We start from the raw sequence: 20,742 nt of genomic DNA on the forward strand, positions 1-20,742 counted from the left end.
GTATTAAATAAACTGCAGGATCAGGATTCTTTCTTGGTTAGAAATCAGGTACAAACTGTTTAATCTATTCTTCCAATTAATAAACTATTTTTACTACAAATTTGTTCTTTAAAACACAAAGGTTCCTAGATCTCATTGGTCTAAATAATTGTAAGCGTCCACTTTTTACTTTTCTCTCCTTGGATGATATTATGCAAAAGGGTATTGAATCAGTAGTTATTCAATAGAATTGTGGGATCTTTATGATTGAATGTATGGATATAACAAACATAGGCTGCAATATATAATCTTTTTCTAAGAATAACAGCATTTGAGAAAAACCGCCATTATATTAATGGGATTTTCTAAATACTTTTAACCAATAAAACATATCACCCTAAGAATCGGAGTGGAAAAAGAAAAATAAAAATTTTTAAGCATGATATTCATGAGTTAGGGCATTTCCTTTTAGTTTTTATCAATTTTAAATGATGCAATGGGTATAATTCAATTTAAAGGTTTGTGTTTTGCTTTCATCGTTTGTAACCTTCACTGCCATGCTAATTGCACTTTTGGCATACATATCAGGGTTTTATGTCTCAGAAATTAAACTCTTAATAAATTAAAAGTATTTAGGACATTTATACATATTTACAGAATTACTAAAATTTTCTGTATTAAATAACACTGGAATTGGAATATTTCTTATGCAGTCTTCCTCTGGTAAGACTCCACTTCTGAAAAGTTAACCATCAAAGCATTATTTAGTATCTCTTAAATCTAATCTAGTCCCACTTACATTAAAAAGTGGACAGAGTTCCTCCTCCTTTGACATTAAGCATTGGGATATATGATGTAACTGTATATGCAGTTCCAGCATCATTTCCACTGATGTTTTTCCATTAATATCAATAGAAGCATGGACATACATATTTTGACATACATATATTTTGCGACATACTTTGACACACATTCTTTGACACACATTCTTTGAAATATTTTGATATATTTTGTGATCATACTTATTTATTTTTTTACATATTTATTTTTTCCATATTTTGAGCTCTTAGTAAGAGCCTTCCCTGTGATGTTTTATGCTTTCAATAAAGAAACCGTAGATTAATTCTAAAATTCTGGCTTGATCCATATGACGGAAAATGTCAATTGCTATAGATAAGAACTGGCATTTGGCTAGCCTGCTCCACAGACAGAACAGATTAGATGCAGATCAATGTACAATAAATGTCTCCTTGTCCTAATATGTAGTCAGGTGCCTTCCCTGTTCCAAAACCAAAGTCCTATGTTAGCATCTTGACCCCACTTCTTTCATTCTAGCTCTAATGAGAAAGTGAAATGTATGCGCTTTCAATTTTCATCATTTTTTCTACTTCACAATATCTCAGGTCTAAGCATATGACAAGGAATTGTGAAACAGCATCACAAGGTTTCTTAAAACAGTATCTCTCAAAGGCTGGCCATCAGTTAATGTCTGACAGTTCAATCAATAGGAGATTACATCAAGAACCTATTTCCTGCAGGAGTTCAGTAGAAATGTCTGCACTGAATGGCTAACTAAAAATTTCTACCTATATCATTATGTGCAGAAACACACTAACTATGGTTTTATATCTTTGCTTGACTGGTTGAGTGATGATCAAAAGTCTAATTGTACAGGATCAAAACTGCCAGCAGCATATCATTTCTCCCATGAACACTTGTGGTTTTTTTTTTTTTTTCTTTTTCTCTTTCTTTCACAGAAGAGAAAGCACAGTGGTTTTTAAAGCTAGCATTTCATCTTCAGGTTATCACTGCCAGTTCATACACATATTGGTCTAGTAAGGATTTAGCTAATGTAACAAGGGTCTGATCCAGCTCTCCTTGAAAATCAATTTGAGATCCTCCCTCATCTCAGTGGAAACTAGATCAGGCCTCAAATAAACTGGAAATATTTTCTGGAGCACGGAGGACAGTGAGACATATAACTCCTAATTCCTATTCATTACATTGAAAATCTCTCCTAATAATTCTTTCCCAGTGTGAGATAGCAATATATATCAGGGAAATGTAAAGGAGCTGTTACATCCCTAGACATACAAAATTGCTGGCTTGTTTTTCATCTTGACCTGAAGTTGCTGTACAAGTACTTTGAAAACTTCTACTGTCCTATTTAAACTGGCTGGAATTCAGACTCTCTTTTAATGATTTCTATGGGAAAAAATAATAATAACAATGATAAAAAAAAAAAATCAGAGATAAAGCGAAAATATGAGGGGCTTTTTTTTTTTTTTTAATTTTAAAAAAAGCAAGTGCCAAGCTAATACAAAGTAGTTGAGTACCACCATTCTGTACAAGGCTCCCTTACATGTGCAACATTTTATTTCACTATATGTTTGTGTAGATTGAGTTATTGCATCAGGAAGATGGAAAATAAATATTTCTAATTATTTTCCAAATACTACTGTTTTCTGACTGTTTCTACGCTTGTAGCTACTCTTTGACTTTATAATAAGAGTACAAACGCATCTTTGCCTTCAATGGATTGTGACATATAGATTAATTATAAAGGACAATCTCCTTTTTCTGTCTGATATCTAATGGTCCAGGTCTTTGGCTTGGAAGGTCATTTGTCTTCTGTACAGTAAAAGAAGAATGGATAATCTCAATTAGTTGAATTATGTTTAGTACTTCATCTTACCTCTACACAAATATTTGTTTTAAAGTGTATATGTGTAATCATTGTTCCATCAAAGACCTACATTATGAAATATGCAGTTATTAATGAAATACACAGTTATCAATGACTGAAAGTAACCTACCACAGTTTTTTGTTCTTCAATTACATATTTAAAGAAGAAAGCTCTCTAGATCAAAAATCATAATTTTGTGGCCCCAAAGTGTTCTTCCAGTAATTTTTTGTTTGTTTGAGAAATCAACTTCTTAAAAAACAAAGTATATACCACAGAAATTTGGCTGTTGGTGTGCATCTTTAATTACTCTTACTAATATCATAGAAACAGAGATCATAGAATGACTTGGGTTAGATGGAACCTTAAAGATCATCTAGTAGCTAAGCCCCAGACAGCAACTTGCTCACTCTTCTCTCCTTTCTCATCTGAACTGAGGGAAAGAGAATCAACAAGACTAATTATAATATTGCAAGAACCCCTGCTCCCTTGTAATCCTTCTTTTTTTGGGGATGCTCAACTGCAGGTAGATAACAGCAGTCTTTTAAGCAATGGGCTCTTTCTCTCGTGAGTCCTTCGAGGCTAAAGATCTAGAGCAACATAAGAAGGACATAAGGTTTTGTACTTACTAACGAAGTGACACAAAAAAAGCTGTGTTCTTAGAAAAATGGGTAGAATAGAATAATTAGTTAATCTGCACAGCAATCACTCAAGTTATGTATTTATTCACTGCTGATAATACACATTCAAGTGTCATATTCAAATGGAATATACTTAAACTTTTTGCTTTGTTAAGTATTTCTGCCCTATAATCAAACATTTTGATATTTAATCTTGACACTGCACGACATAACAAGAATTACCTATTTTAATATTGCTGGATGAAGTTATTTATCAGAGTATTGATTAGGCTTCTCTGAATTGCCAAACCTCTCATTTTATTTTCAAAAATGTATCACCAAATAAAGTTTCTTAGACCCTGCTGTTTTCAAGTATTGACAAATGACAGGTAAAAGCTTGAGTCTAGGAGAAAAATGAGTATTTGGTCATCGATAACTATGGCAATAAAATTTTGTTTAATGTGTCTTCATTTCAATAGCATACCAAGTATCTATGTCTTTTCCTAGTATGCAGGGAAGTTGACAGTGTTTATTTTTTTCTTATACTTTACCAATTATGATAAGAAACAAAATAGAACTGTTTATTTACAATTTCAGTCTTTGATAATGTTTTCTGTCATTATGTGTGAGGGAAATATAACTAAAGACTGGCTTCTTATTTAAGAAAAATATCTCAGAGTCCAAATATAATGGGTGAAACAAAAGACTCTATCTACATTTAAGGCAAAGAGTTACCTCTTTATATTTAATGAATGAATATTTATTGTTACTGTTATTTTATAATATCTAGGTGTCCTATTGTACTATATTTTAAGTAAATGACTGTATCAAAAAGCTTGGCATTTAGCATTAAATATATATAAATAAGTGAAGGAAATATATAAACAAGTAACTGAGACATATCTGAGTTTTAAATTACTTGCCCTGAGAACTAAGCATAAATCTCCCAAGTCCTACTATGCCATTTAAGCTTTTGTACATAAACCACAAAACAGGCATTTAGATTATACTTGATTATCTAATGGATTAGAACACAGACTTAAAACTTGCAAACGTTTATAGTCACTATTTGAACATCTGTCCTTATTTTTTAACAGTCAAATTTTCCTCCAAATTACGGTTCCTTAATAATAAAGTGAGACCTTGTGCAGACAATCCTGAGCATGACTGGGGATATAGAATTTCACTCATAACAGCAAATTTTTGTTAGGCAGCCATGCTTTCATCCATTTCCCTTTGCTTCCCTTAGAAACAGGGGCCCCCATAATAAATAGCAAGATCACAGCAGAAGACATGAAAGTATAGAAATTGAACAATGCCTGGGTTTATAAGCTCCAAAAGGATCTAACAGGAAAAAAAAAAAAGGCCATAAATGCTGAAAAGACAAAAGAGATCAGAAAAGGTAAGGAAAAAGCTGAAAGAATGAGACCAAAGGAAAAATAAAATAGGGAACTGCTACACTGTTGACACATCTGGCCCAGGCAGGCAGAGGGTCTGACCTAGCAGAATGTCAGACCTTATGCCTGATCAACACTACAGCTTATTGAGCAAGAGCTCCTCCACTGATCACTGGAGAAGGAGGACTGCTTTACTATTTTGCTATATACACCAAATTTATTTACTCTAAGTCACCAACTTCCAACAATCCCTGCTTCAAATTAGCTCTTAACTAGAAAAGTGGGACAAAGCAAATCCTTCATTCCGTGATGGGGAGAGGTAAGGAAAAGTCTTTATATGACTAATGGAGTCTTCTTTCCCTACATTAATTCAAAGAGCTGTCTTCATAACTGAATCATGCACCAGAATACTGTTGTTCATCAAATTGAGCAAAAAAATTCCTTATAGCACCTCATTTGTGAACCCGAAGCCCAGTTCAGCAGCCTTGGTCATGAAAGTGAGAATACTCAGAGAGAAAAAATATCTAATGGAAAGAATAGCATACATTCATTCCCTTAGGTTTTCTTTTTATTAGTATTAATATTATGCATTTAATACAGTGACACCATTCCACTTCTCTATGGAAGTCATGACTGCGTAAACTGTGTTACAGAGGAATAACAATAATCTTAAGTAAAGTTTCTCAGACAGTTATTTCATTCAGTATTTAAATTAAAGGAAAAGCTCTGTAATTATTGTGTAGTAGTAACAAGATGCATTTCACTTTGGACTCAATCACCTTTCAATTTACAGAGGATGGAGCAGATAGGGGATAGTTGTACTTCTTATGTTGCTTCTGTGTTTTATCTTAGTATCACTGTAATAATTCCAGTACTAGGATTTAAAAAAAAAACAAAAAAAACATTCTACTGAAACTCAAGCATAGAGACAATTTAGCATTTAGTGAAAGATATTATAGAGGAACAGAAATATGTCTTAGTGAGTTAATTTTGTATAATTCAGAAAAAAAAGCTCAATATCAGACAAAAGTGCAGCAAGTCAAAGTTTATATTTTGCACCTGTAAGCTAACATATCCGAACTCTGCACCATTAAAAGAGTGGAAATAGAAAAGAGTTTTCCTTCTATGAAAGCAAATTCTGGAAATGAGGAAGGGTCATAAAGAAATATGGATTTTATGCAGTAAACAATTCAGATATGATCTCTCTTTCTAGAGGTATAAATTTTGAATACACCTCACCTGCAGTTTTTGAAAATCATGCACTCTTGTCTTTTAGCAAGCCGCAGATGTATCCATGTACACTAGGTCTCCCCTTAGATTTGTGGATATTCTTCTGTTGGAAAACACTGTAACATGAACAGGCAATTTCTTGTCCCAAGTTCAGTATCACAAATTTACAACAGTGAAATTAGCATTTTATTCAATATCTCAGTACAGTAAAAATTTCCCAATAAAAATATCTTCCTACACATTCAGTAGACAACAGCTCTGAGCACATATTTTCTTTTTCATACCAGAGTTTTATACAATTATCAGCTTAAGCTTTAATTGGATTTAACTAATTGGTAAACAGGATTTTTATTCATTAGTTTTATACATGTATCAGTTGTTCATTTAACGTTTAATTTGAATTCAATATAAGAAACTGGATGGCTGAGATTTGTTACAATTAAAAAAAAAAGAAAAAAAAAAAGAAGAAATGAAAGATCTTGGCAAATCACAGCAGTTTCTTCACTTTGGAATTTTAAATAATGTTTATTATTAAATCTGATTGTTTTTATGTACATACATAATCATTTATTATATAAAATACAGCATAAGTTTCTAAAAGAGCTTCCTATGGAATTTGGTATTTTACATGATCAAAATGGAAAGGAATTAAAGAGCATTTTAGTTTAATTTTAACCAAATCAAAAACAAAAAAGAGAAAAAATGCAGATTTGGGAAATAGAATAAAAGGTTGGCATAAGGTGTCAAGAGTAAACACAGGAGAGATAAAATGCTTTTAAATAAGGGAAGAGAATGTAAATAAAGTTAGAGACGATAAGAGGGGAAAAAAAAAAACAAACAGAAAAAAGATTTGGTAAAAAACAAACTAACAAAGCACGTCCTTTACTTTTTTTCTCAAAATCCAATAATTTTAGTAAGTGTATAGACAACAGTTATTGGTGTGATATATAAATGAGCCCAGTTGCCATTTGACAGCTGTCTAGCTTTTAAAGTTCAATCATCACCATCTCATTTAGTGAATAAAATGCTTCCCAGTAATCTCAGCTGAGGAAAAAGGAATGATAGAGGTCTAAACTACTGTCCACTCACCACTAGACATAGCTCCTGCAAACACACTGCTGGGAAGAGAAATTGAGTTGTTTTACTACTACAGTCAATATCTTCCTTTAAATCGTGTCTTTGCACAAAGACTTGGGCATACACTGCCTGTGACTCAAAAACACTGCAATGCACTTTCATAGCTGTGAGAAATCATTAAGAGAGCTGATTTATTGGGATATCAAGAAAGTGGGATAAATGCTAGCACTGTTGAACGTCAGACTTTTCGCTTTCATTTAATTTTCTTTTTCAGTTCATTATTTCTAATCTTGAAGTAGAGCAAAAATAATTTTTATTTTTTTCTAGTGGACTTCCTGGCTTAAGATCAACTAAACTCTGTAAAATTTGTGTGAATAATTAAGCTCCTATTCACATTTGCTGTCAAACTCTCAAATTCTATTTAAACTCAGATGCCTCCAGATTTGTTCAGCTCTTAAAGAGATTTCCAACTGCATGTTTTTAGCATTTCTTTAGCTTCCCCTTCTTCACATGCATGTGCCCTCACAGACAAGATACTTTAATATGGTCAGAACAGTAATAATGCTCATCTTTATCACTTGGAGATTAAGCAAATAAAAATTCCATGAACTCATATCATGTTCTCTTCCTCTGCAAGTCGTTTCACTGCCCAGGAATTCCAGTTATAAGTAGCTGTTAGAATTGATGTAGGAAGGGACACATTCTCCTTAACTATTAAACTAACCTAAATCCCACGTAATTCCACTGAAGTCAGTAGATTTTCTCTGGATTTAATCCAGTATAGTTGAAAGCAGAATTTGGCCCTTTGATTTCTGCTGCCATTACTCAATTGTTGGAAGATTTACTGTACAGGGTATGCTTTGTAAAACTAACACACTGTAGCATACTTGTTGATCTACTTACCAGCAGAGTAAGAGCTTAATATTTGGCACTACTGAAAGTTCTAAGTAAAAACAGATGGTAGAATATTCCCAACTGAGCTCTAGTATCAATTTTCAAGGAGCAAAAATAAAGATTTTCACCAAACTAGACTAGTTGAAATGGAGGTAGTTTAGCTCACAATGGTTTGTAATATACTGAATCACCTCTCTGCATTCTGAATGGATAACATGAAGATTTGATAGCAAACCTAGAAATTATTTTTGTTAAATGGGAAAACAGGAAAAAAATCCAAATACTCTTGGATACAGCACAGCAGCAAAGAAGTTTCAATTTGTCATCAGAATTCAGAGCAAACAGTCACTCTGACTGACTTCCACAAGTTTTCAAGGAGCTTGAAGGAGATGAAATGAGAAAGTAATTCGTTAATATTTGATTACAAAAATGTATTTAAGATTGCCAAGATATTTGACAGGCTTTATGAATGAGTAAAGAATAGAACGGATGGGAAACATACATAAGAATAAAGCAAGATAGCATTAAATATTGTTAGAACAGTAAAAATCTTCAAGATGGCAACATTTGTCAAAAATTTAAAAAGAAGAAGAAAGAAAATAAGATGAAATTTACTCCAGAATCTACATTATTATCAACAAGATTATGTCTGCCAGTTTTACTTCAAATATAGACTGTGAGAATTTATTTAGATTTTTTGTTTGTTCATCTTAAAATGTTAAAATATTTTTTATCAGCAAGAAGAAAAAATATATTCAAATATTAGATATACTTTTGATAGCAGGGAATAGCAGCTATTATGTTAAGATAGAAACATGCATCTACTCCTTCCTAACCTATAGTTTGAATGTGGACCTGAACAGAAAGAAAAAGAACAAAAATTGTCTAGAGAACAGTAAGATTTTGGAAGATTAATGTGTGTGTATATATATAAACATATGTATAATTTATTCACAATCTCCATCTTTTGTTTCTAAGTTAATGTTATGCAAAATTGCCACCTGCTCCCTCAGCAGTATTTTTGCTCTTTAATACCCAAACTCTATTCTGAAGATGTTTCGTGTTTGTTTTCAAAAACTTCCTGTAAAATATTGGAGGGTTGTAGGGTTTTTTTGACAGTAAAAATAAGAAACTACCTTTCCATTTGGGCTGGAACTGAGATGAAATGAGGAATGGCTGCCACCAAGCAGAAAATTTGCTCACTTTATGTGTGCCAGTTAATTACGACACTTCAGAGGCGCTTCTGAAAGGATAAGGCAAGCTGCATAAATTTAGCTGTAATCCAGGCAGGCAAAACTAATTTGCAGGGGATGGTCTTATCTAGCTGCTGCAGCTTTCTCAGAAAATTAACCTTGGATATTTGGGCCCAATTCAGAAAGTGTTTGATTTTTTTTTTTTTCTCTTCCCTGCTCAGCATAAGAGAATTTTAAATTCAATACAATACCTGAGTTTTAAGAGCCACTACGAATGCTGTAGGCAGTTCAGTGTTATTACTGACAAGCAAAAATATATATTTATATACGTACATACATATGATTGTCCTTCATGCCCATTATCCTGCCTTCTAGTATGTGCATCAGAGAGTTTATCACCATATGTAAGGGAGGTGGGGAGGGGGGGGAAAGGAGGGGTCTTTGGATTAACAGAAGATGGAGCTCATTTTAATGTACTTAGAAAAATTCATCAAAGTTCATTGCAGAATAAGTCATGCATACTGACTTGTTCATTCCAGTGGAAATGAAGAAATCCCCATAAAAATAGAAGTTTAATGAAGTGTTGGAGCGAAGTCCTGCCTGTCATTTGAATTACCACTGATTTAGAATTTTCCTTGATATACCAATATTGGTTGTTCTTACTCAGCACAAATAAAACTTTACCTTATATTTGACTAGTTTCTCCAGTTCATGGGTGAAAGATTTAATTAATAAACTTTGCCAAATCCACCTTAAAATATTGAGGCATAATATATAAGTATTAATATTATATAATATATAAGAAGTGTTACTGGCTGCTTAATATTTTGCAATCTATTTTGTCAATTGCTTTTTATTTTACCTAACAGTGTCAATGAGTTCACAGTATGTTTCTCCTTTGGCCAGACAATAGTGACTGTAGGAAAACATGAAAGTATGACCCATACTTTTTTTCTTCTGCACTTCAAGTGATTTGAAAAGATCAGATGGTTTCTAGACAACAAAAATTGTTACATTTGTTCCAAATGACAGTATGAATTGTCCAAAACTGGCCACTCAAAAATATGTCAAAGATTATTTCGAAAAAAAAATAAAATAAAATCAATAATTTTAGATGGATTCCTCTTTCTTCTCTTCTATTTGCAGGGAGATATGTACTTCCATTGGAACTATTCGCTCCAGACTAAGCATGATTATTAAAATGGAATCAGAGAAATGTAATTAATACCTTTTAGGTCATTTCACAGGCTTCTTTCTTCACCGACAAGATGCCTAAATTTAAGACAGCCAAATTCATACTAAATTAATCTAACCTGTAGTTAAAACCCATCAACTCTTTTGATGTTCAGCAGTATGTTAATGATGAAAATCTTTTAAATACATGCTCAGTTGCCATTCAATTTTGATTAGCCCTTGAAAATACAGCTAGCTTTCAAAAGGATCTATACATCTTATGTACATATTTCTGAATATTCTAATGCAGAGTAGAAAATTGCATGACAGTGCAACCCTTACTCTGAATTTTGTCAGGTTTTAACAACCATGGGCTATTTATGATCAAGGAAACATAAGGTAATTTAACACTCCCCTTCTTCTTCTCATCTAGCTTCAGCATGCCCCAAGATATCTTTTATTCTTCCATTATGTCACTGTAATTTTACATTAGTGTCAAGTTAATGAGTAGCTGCCACTTAGATGATGCTGATTTTTGCCTTCAAAGCAGTAGTAAGATTACATGTAAATATAAATGTCAACATAACCATTCTATAATAAGAAATTGTCCTTTCATTATTGCAATCATCAACATCATTATTATTTTTATACTTATTGCTAATTAATTTTTTACCGCTGCAAAAATTTAGCAATGTGCTTACTAATGATTCATGTAGGAAAGTCCAATTCATACTCAGTAGAGCTTGTATTAGAAGAGAAATACAGCATATGAAAGACAGAAAGGTGACAGTTAAATACATAGTTAAAATCAGGTTATTTTAGGGAGTAGAAAAGAGGTTCAAATTTAAAAGTTCATCCTTTATGTTTAAGTAAATATGAAAAAAGTATAACAAATAAAAAGAGAAAGAGGCACATAGAATGAAAAGAAGTTTGGACAGAACATCTGACTAAAAATCACAACAAATTTTTGAGTTTGAAGGTATTTTTTGCATTTATATTTTAAATGTTATGGTATATAATATTCTCAAAGGAGAGTTTAAATTGCTTTCATTTCTGAATAAAAATATTATTTCTCACTGAAATTTTGTTAAAGTTAGTCAATGTATCTTTTGAATATATGTATATTTCATTCAGGGCAAATTAACAAGGTCAAGCTGCAAGAGATGGGAAGATCTTGATCTTCAGGAGATTTTTGCTCGAGTCCTTACCAGATGCTCACAGAAGTACTGATTAATCAAATACCTTAATTTGTTAGGTTTTGGAATAAACCAAAAAAATTAAGAAGTGGTAGATGAAAGAAGGAGGTTCAGCTACAGTGGGAATATTACTATTAACATCCAGCAGAATGTTAATCATGCATGCTTGAAGGAATCATCAGCAAAATATCATTGATAACACTTAGTAAGATTTTAATCCTTCCCTGTGCAAAGAGCAGTCAGTCTCTGTAAAACGATTTCTATTACATGATCAACTGAATATTAAGAATAGATTTACTAGGAGGTTTGTCTAGATTTATGTAGAAATTAAAATAAGAATCTAATCAAATTTCCATATCCTATGCTAATTTACTTGTTTCCTTTATGTGAACATTCCTACAATTTTACATATACAGAATAGTCTTGATATGATGTTCCATGTTCCTAAGCATTATACGTGCAACTAATTAAAATTGATGCTAGGCATCTCCCAAGTTACACATGTAGATTTATGTGACAGTCAATAGAAAAAAAAAAGAAGCATCTCCAGTAATGCATGAGATCTTAAAGTAGCTTTATGGTATGATTCATCTTCTCTTTCTCTACTAAGAAAAAATCTCTGGGAAGATGCTGAGTTATTAATTTATCTCATAAACAACAGAAATTAGGCATATTGAATGATAACCTAAATACTCTCTGTAATTAATTATGTACTGATACTTGAGTGGTTACTTAGTTTTCCATTAGACAAGGAAAATTCTAGACAGAAACCATTAAACTTCTTGGAATGTTCCTCATCAAACTGAATCCCAGATGAAAAAATTCCACAAAGTAATTTTAATACATACCCTGGTTTAATCACAAATGATAATGGGTATTTATAACTGAAGTCTTCAGAAATCATGCTTCTGTATTTTAGTGACTTCTCAGCATGAAGTGGCATAATAATACCATAGACATATAGTGTAAATGGACTAATAATAACATAGTCACTACAATAAATGGATCCAGCAGTTGTGATAAACAATATGTATTAGTTTAGAACCACTAGCATTGCGTTTATCATTGTCTAAGAAAGGATATGAAGTATAAAATGGTACTTATGAGTACCTACAAACACACCTTTGTATATCATTGGAAAATTCAAAATTATAACTGGAAAACACCAGTAATAACTACAAATCCAACCATCATTTCCACTAATATTTTTCTTTCAAATTAGGTCTGTTCTATTTCCAACAAATCCTTTACACATGTTATTCATGAGCATCGTTTTCTATCATTCAAATAGACTAGCATGTGATAAAGGCAGTTTTTGCTAATGAGACATCAAAACACCAAGTGACTAGTTTTTAATTTAGCCCTAGGTAGAATGCTGTAGTTTAGAGCCAGTGATCCATCACTAAATTTGATTTCCTAAATGTATAATTAATTTATATACTATATGATGATATTTAATTTTATATGCAATTCAAAATGGTGTGTTTAGCCACTTCTGAATAGAATTCTGACAATCTTACTAAAAAATATGAAAAACATTTTTCTTCCATGAAGCTGTCCTACCAATAATTTTTCTTAGTTATTTTTTTTCATTTCATTTACATTGCTGACTTTTCCAGAAAATCTAAGTAAATATGTCATTATGACGTAAGAAAAAAATTGTATAAGAGGAAAACTTTAAAATACTCCTATGGACATTGACTTAGGATTAAAATTAGTCAAGTTGTGGGCATCAAAAATGATCATCAGGATGCTTTAAAGCCAATATAAAGTGTTCTCTTTGTTCATTATGTATTGCAGTCTCATTAAGATCTTTGGTTCTATAATCTGTGACAACAAAGGGAAAAGGGCTGGTTTTCTATTGGATTAAACATCTGTAAAATAGTGAATAGTTAAAGGGAACTCCAAGGCAATCTGCCTGCTAGGGAAAAAAAGAAAAAAAAAAATGTTAAAGAAATAACCAAATAATCACATTAAGGGTATTTTTGTGGGTAAAGGATGCTTTTTGTGTCTTGGGAATGTAATCAAAGTTTGTGTTACAGTAAAGACTTCTACTAAACTTGGAACTCCAGAGTTGTGCCCACAGTCAGTACTAGACTGTGTTTAGTATAGAAATTGCTTTCTGAGAAAACACAGTAAGCTCACATTGTTTTAGTAAGCATCAACGCTGTAACATGCTTGTAAATTATACATAAAAAGCTTTATAAACCACAGAGATTTGGCCACTACACTAAAACATTGGTTAGAAAGAGTAATTGAATAGTCAATAGAATTTTTCAGTTCTTGGTCAGCATAGGGTGTCTATAATGTGACAAACCTTAGGGATTTTTTTGTTACTAATGTCTGTTCAACTGTTCAGTGGAGGAACAATGTGAGATCAAGATGATCTGAAGTGGGATTCATGTCACCTATCTTTAGACATGTAAAAGTTAGATGTCTAAGCCTGAACTGGAGAGAAGCAGGCACCTCTAGAGGGCAATTTATTTGACCTATCAGATTCCTATTCTAGTCAGAGATGAATCACCCTCCAGAGATGCCTAGATTTCTCTATTGACTATAAAGAGAGCCTAGGGCAAGTAGTTCTGCACTAGACTTCAGAGTTTCAGACATGTAATTTAGAAGAGAGTTATCCTACTCACTGTAGTGTTAAGGTTTAGTTTTCACAGTTAATCATTCATACTGTTTTCAGATTCATAAAATATCCAAGGACTCATTCTAAAGCATTTCTCATTTGCTCTTTTTCATTTCAATTTTCAGTTGTCATCTTCTTCCCAAGCGCTTACTGCCATTAATTTTCATTCATTTTCTCATTAAAATTACTCATTAATAGAAAGCTTATTGTAACTTCTCCATATTTCACCTTCCTAAACAGATGTCTAAGAGATAATAACTGGAGCCCGTTATATAATCACTTAATGCACTTAATCCAGCTGTTACCCATTCTTAGGATTTTATTTTCACTTCTGAGATATCTGAAGCATTAATTTTTATGCATCTAAATATGAAATAAATGAATGGTCTTTCTCTATTTAGTCAGTGATTTAATGAGATTATTCATTCAGAATTCTGTATGTTATGAATCCTGACCCAAAACACTCAGAAAACTATGGGTTACAGAACTAGTGCTTGATGATGATTTAAATTTGTTCTAAACTAAAGAGTTCAGACATTCTTCTCAGAGTGATCTTATGCTAGTGTAACTCCATTGACTACTGTAAAATCTTTCCAGACATAGCAAATATGAGAGTAAAAATAATCCCAGGCTTTCACTAGACAGAAAATGATGGTTACATTAATTATTTAGTTTTTTATTCTCAACAAGAAATTAGATTAATTAAATCATTTTATTAAATAGAACATAGGTTTGATATTAAAATACATAAACAAATAAATAAACATTTCAACACTTACTTCCAAGGAGTAGCAAAAGATTTGTAATGTTCTTTTCTCTTTGACCAGTGAAAAACTCTTGATTAATCAACTGTTTTACCGAGCAGTTAATTGATACAAAGAGCAGCTAATGTTCTCCAGTATTTAAAGGCAAATTTTTTAAGTAAGCATCCATCATGTCTTGAAAGTCTTACAGAAATCGTGAGTGCTCTCATTTAAATATATATGCATATATCTTAACATCACTTCAGTTATTCTAAATATTTAAAGAGAATATCTTAATATAAAAAGTATTATAATATAGAGAGAGTGCGATCAGCATAAAAATAATATAATAGCCTTTCACATTGCTGAGTAAATGGGGCATAACCTTGAATATGAAACTGAGAGGCTGGTGATTTCCTTTGACTGTATTAGAGATTTTATGACACATCATGTGGGAGAGGAAAACAGTTCAGGAAAGTTTATCTCATCTCCCATAGGCATAGCAATCTTTGCTTACTTATCCTTAGGTTGTCATCATGAGCAGGTGTTTCTCATTTTCTGAAGGCAGTCAGTACTCCAATAACAGAAATACATTTTTTTGTAAGGAATTAAGGACTAGAAATGTTTTGTTTTGTTTTGTTTTGTTTTCAGCAATATATAGACTTACTGTGCCTAAATGGTTTCTACTATTTAATGTCCTATTGGTCATACTACAGATTTAATCTTACAAGTACTGGATACTTTCCAAGCAAGATGACTTGCCCCACCAATTGAATTTTGAGATCTGCAACAAAAATCAATTGTCATTAATGAGAGTTTTCCCATTAATTTTTCGCTGAGGATGCATTGAATGCTTGCAGTAAGGGTTTAGCAGCTACAGGTCTAAGACTTCTCGTGACCTGGCAGGGAAGTGTTAATGTTATACTTTACCCTTTGATTTTGTTTTAGAAAAACATGCTGGATTCAGAACAAGAGTTATAATTAATAAGATTATGATAATTGTACATTTAATAAGTATTTTGAGATTTTAAGCAAGATAAGACTTGTCTGAAGAGGTGTCTGCAGGATAAATTGAAAGGACTGTGGATCATTTTAAAGGAGCACTGTCAGTGTCAGCAGTCAACTGTTGGGAAAAAATCTAACTCTAAAAATGACGAAATTAAATGTGAGAAAAAGGTAAGTCTGTAAATAATCTAGTTTTTTTGTTCTTTAGAAACCTCAGTTCCAATTATATGTGTTGTAGTAATAATCACAATGTGAATGAAGAGTCCTGAAACCATACATTGGGGTGCTTATTCCCAAGTGAGTCCTCAGACTGCAGAATTACAGTCCTTATTCTCTCCAGCATTAATGGTGTGCTACATACAAATAGCACAAAAATAATGAAGATAAACTAGTAGCTCATTTCAGGAGTGGTCTGATTATCTTCTGACAGTTAAGGACTCAGGATATCAACCAGGTAGGCTCTGGAATTTCTTCACTAATTTCTGCACAGATACATTTAAGGACTGTTTTTTTTTAAAGTGGGGAAGGGGAAAGCACATTGACTATGGCCTCATTGAAGAAATATATTTTGAAAGAGCCTATCTATATTGTAAACAGCCTGATCTTTTAGTATATATTAAGCACATTCCATTCAGGAATATTTTTACCTGTTTTTAACCTTTTTTTCAATTCCTAAATACAGTTGTCAATTAGGTGAAAGCGTGAAAGAGGCAGCAGGAGCTTAGAGTGGAACAGAAAGAAATAAGTCTTCATTCAGCACTATTAGGTTATAGATATCCTCACCTCAGGAAGCCGTACAACTTGAAAGCTTTATATTTGAGCTTTTTTAAGCTTCTCTTTTGTCCATTTACACCTAGATTCTGGGCCATATGGTTAGAGCAGTGTAGCTATTTCATACAGTAAAATGCAATGTACTTCAGCTCAAGGCCCAGTCAAAGAGCTAGGAACTTGAAGACACTCAGCACGCTACAGAAGTGAAGATAGAAATTTGAAATGATTTTATTCAGCAACAAATTAAACAGTATTAAACTTTTTGAATGAGTCTGCACAATATCTTAATATGCTTGAATTAATTCAGGTTAGTTTTCCTAAGCATAGACAAAGAACAAACATGAAAGAATTTAAAAACTCCAGTTTACGGGCAAAAGGAATGAGGAAAGTGTCCAAAAAGGAGAAAAAGACCTGAGGAGCAAATAGTGTTGTGATGGTGACAAAATGAAGCAGTATTTTGAACCACTGCACATTCACTTATTAGTGGAAGTGGAACAAAATATCTAAAAAGACTTGTCATTGTGTCAGCCTGCCATCTTAGAAGTGATAATTGTACAGTAATTTATCACTGTCTCACAGCTAAAAGTAAATAAAAGTGAATTTATAGTCTGAACAAAAATGTGTCAGAATTCTACATCAAGCAATAAATTTTTCATTAAATGGAAGCAGATGACAGCAATGGAAACCTACTTAAGTTAGTTTACTATCACCAAATATGCTATTTCTCTCAGTTTATTACCCATTTTATGGCATTCCTGGATTCTATTATATAACAAAATATAGAAATTCTGGTGAATCTGGAAACAAAATATCTGCTCACTAATCACAATACTTTTCACACTTTTTGAGGCTTCCAAGGCATCATAGACTGGTTTTTATTAACTATTTTATTGTCAACTTTCATGCTTTACTCATATATTTGTTTCACCACGGTATGTAGAATTACTTAGACTAGAAGATATAACCCAAATAAAAAATATCCAAATTATTTGGATATATTCTGAGTAAGTAGAACCAGTCATCTCAAACTGGGCATCAGTGGAGTAGTATTATTGTACTCTTTGTATCTGTTGTAGTTTCAAGAGCCAAAAGTAAGAGGCATTACTTTCAGACCAACCTACACAGCTATCCTTTCAGTGAGCCTCAGTTCTCCTATACACTGAAAGGACACTAGATCTTATTTGGGTAAGAAAAAGGGGTAAAATGTCAGAAGATGGCAGATGAAATCTGGGCTGTGTGAGGTAGCAGGATGTGTAGTACCATAGCGAATGAATAGGGCTGGGGTCTGCAGATGTATTACGCACAGTAAGGGAGTAAGGGAGAGAAAAATTGGGCTGCAAATATCTATATGCACAAGCAGTCCAAAATAAACCTGAAAGCTGCTGTCTGCCAGTCAAACTGAACTTAGAGTTTTTTTCAAAGTGTAGAAAAGTTCTTGATGGCTCGTAGTGGGTGGACTTAAGTTCTGCTGTGAGCTAACACATCTACTGACTGCACGCAGTGCTACACTTGCAGGTGTCTGTAACAGGCAATAATGGTCCTTTCCCGTTAGAGAATTAGCCTATGTATGGAATGAAATCGGGATTTGGGGGACAATACCTGTGTAAACTCAGAAAAAAAACAACCAACAACCTACATTAAAAAGCTTTATCTGTCAAAGTTAACCTAAATCTGGTATATCTTAACTCTTGACTGTCTAACTGGAAATCTTAGCTTTATTAATCACTATTTTCAATGCAGATTCAATAGAAATTCACTGTGCTATTAGTAATTAGTTATAGCAAATCAAACACTATAATACGTTTCAGTTTTCCTTTAGCCACATAAAGGCATGATATTAGTGCCTTAAGATAGAGAAAATAGAAAGGTTACAGGGGTATAAATTGGGAAAGACAATGATTTATTTTTTCTCTCAGAGAAAAAAATCAAATCAAATAAAGAATTTTCCTAGCACAAGGTAAAACAAACACTCCTATAATTCCTAAAACGGAAAAGTAAGCATCTTGAAAAACGACAACAAAATAGAAAGAAATGTTTGTCTACATCTCTAAATGAAAAAGAGTAAAGAAAAGTGAAATGAGATGTGACTGTTTCTGAGCATAGGGATCTTTACTCAATACATTCATTTTCTTTAGTTGTCAGAGAAGTAAATGTTCCAGAAATATGGGAGCTGAAAAATTATCCTTCTTTTGGTGAAACAAAAGGTATAAAGATGAGATCCAATGAAGTTATGTTTTGACAGGATGGACAAGGTCATACTGCTTTGCAGTTTCAATAGTCAAACTGCATAGTTTTTCTTCTCTTTTATCCAACAGTCCAAACACTTATACAAGTTTATCCTTTAAACTTACCTTTTAAACTTATAATCACAACTGGCTGACTGTTACAACTAAGATTACTTTCAGAAGTACCAAATTTCTGGACTACTTTGATTTATGCCACATTTTCTTTTTTCCTTCAGGCTAATATAAACTCATGCACCTTGAAAAGGATGGGTTTGGGTTGAACTGAGTTTATTTTGCTTTGTTTTGTTCTGTTTTACAATGGGAGATTCTGGTGAAATAAAGACATTCATGAGAAGTTAATATTCTAACAACTTTCTATCTCCACAGAGATTGGATTAAAGCCTTCTGAAAGCACTCTCAAATTGCAATAGCTTGGGGTTTCATTTTGACTATTTTTTTCATTTGAAATGTAGTTTATGTATTATTTATTTAAATAACTTTGTTTGAGTTAAGAAAAAAAAATCAAAGCAAAAGATTTATCTTTTGTGTTTAAAGTGAACTGTTCCTGGAAATTCCATTTTGAGGAAATAAAAAAATACAGTGTCATAATTTAACATTACTTTGTAGCTAAAACTTTCAGTTACTTTTCAAAAATGTTATGCTACATTTCAATTTTTTTCATCAAACATGACCTGTATAGATATAATTTTACCACCAAATGAATAACAAATACAGAAACAAGAAAGTGATTTAGTTTGATATTATTTATATATGCATATATATGTAATTTATTTTGTTTACAAGGGGCACATTCCTGTTGTAGACTTTCACTGTGATAGAACTGCACCTTTAATCTCCCTTTTCATAGTAGTACCTTGGCAGTATTGCATTCATCCAGCTGCTCATTTTTCCTTGGCTTCCATGGGGGAAGCTGAGATCAGATACATAGCATCCACATATACTCGTGGCATTTACCTGTTAGGCAAAGCAAGATCTGGGCATGTAGGAACATATTTTAACTAGCTACATAAATCCTCCTGCAATGGGTATTTTTTAATAGTTCTAAACTCTACAGGTAAATTAAAAAAAAAAAGAAAGAAAGAAAAAGCTCTACTTTTCTAGTCTCTGAAAATTTCAACTCTGAGCAAAATTTATTCAAATTTTAAAGCCATTATAGCTTGAATGTGTTTCAGTTTCTTATTAATCTGTTCAAGGACAGAATCTCCTTTAACTCAGGTAATTGTACTCAGAGTGGAGCACTTGAAGCATTTGAGTATGAATCACTCCCATGAGCAAGGAATATGACATTTAACGTTCAGAAATTAGTACATTTCTGGTCTTAGTTGTTTGCAGTGTTGAAACATAAAGATAATACCTTTCCAGAAATAAGAAAATAAACTTGTCTGAACAGACCTATATTTTTTTTAGCATGAATTTGATAGCTGTGAGTAATATTTATTCTCATAGGCAATGCTAGGGACAGTGTACGCTTCACAAGGCCTGTTGTGGCATCAAAGGTGATTTAAATGGCATAACGCAGCAGCTGGTAATCTCATGGGCTAAACCTGCAACTGATACCCAAAGTGCATTTTCTTTTTATTCCCCTTGAGTGAAAACCATTTGCATTTTTCCTTCAATCAAGAAAGGCAAAGAAAGCATATTGTCTTATTCTCTTTCTTCTTCATAATTTTATCACAATGTGAAAGGATGTTTATACAAATGCAAATAAAGATGGAATTATTGCACCATTCACTCAGAAAATAGTGCATGGCGTGGCATAAGGGAATTCAAAAGAATGATGAAAATCTCTATGCCTAAAATATGGAGACTGAATGTTCTCTACTACACAAATTTTCCTAGACAATAAAATGGAAACTTCATATAGGTCAGGAAAGAACAAAAGCGTGGGTAGGGCATACGCAA

At 32.6% G+C, this 20,742-nt stretch overlaps 1 long non-coding RNA gene across 1 annotated transcript in view; it reads left to right on the top strand.

The window, feature by feature from the left end:
* LOC104911402 (uncharacterized) overlaps positions 1 to 11,955 on the top strand; it is an 80,958-nt gene extending 69,003 nt beyond the window's left edge. The window contains exon 6 of the long non-coding RNA XR_014884246.1: positions 1 to 11,955. This exon is cut by the window's left edge and continues 19,232 nt beyond it. This is a non-coding gene — a long non-coding RNA (uncharacterized LOC104911402).
* Positions 11,956 to 20,742: the final 8,787 nt, after the last annotated feature.

Source organism: Meleagris gallopavo, chromosome 6, assembly GCF_905368555.1.
Source record: "Meleagris gallopavo chromosome 6, MGAL_WU_HG_1.1, whole genome shotgun sequence".
Taxonomy (NCBI): domain Eukaryota; kingdom Metazoa; phylum Chordata; class Aves; order Galliformes; family Phasianidae; genus Meleagris; species Meleagris gallopavo.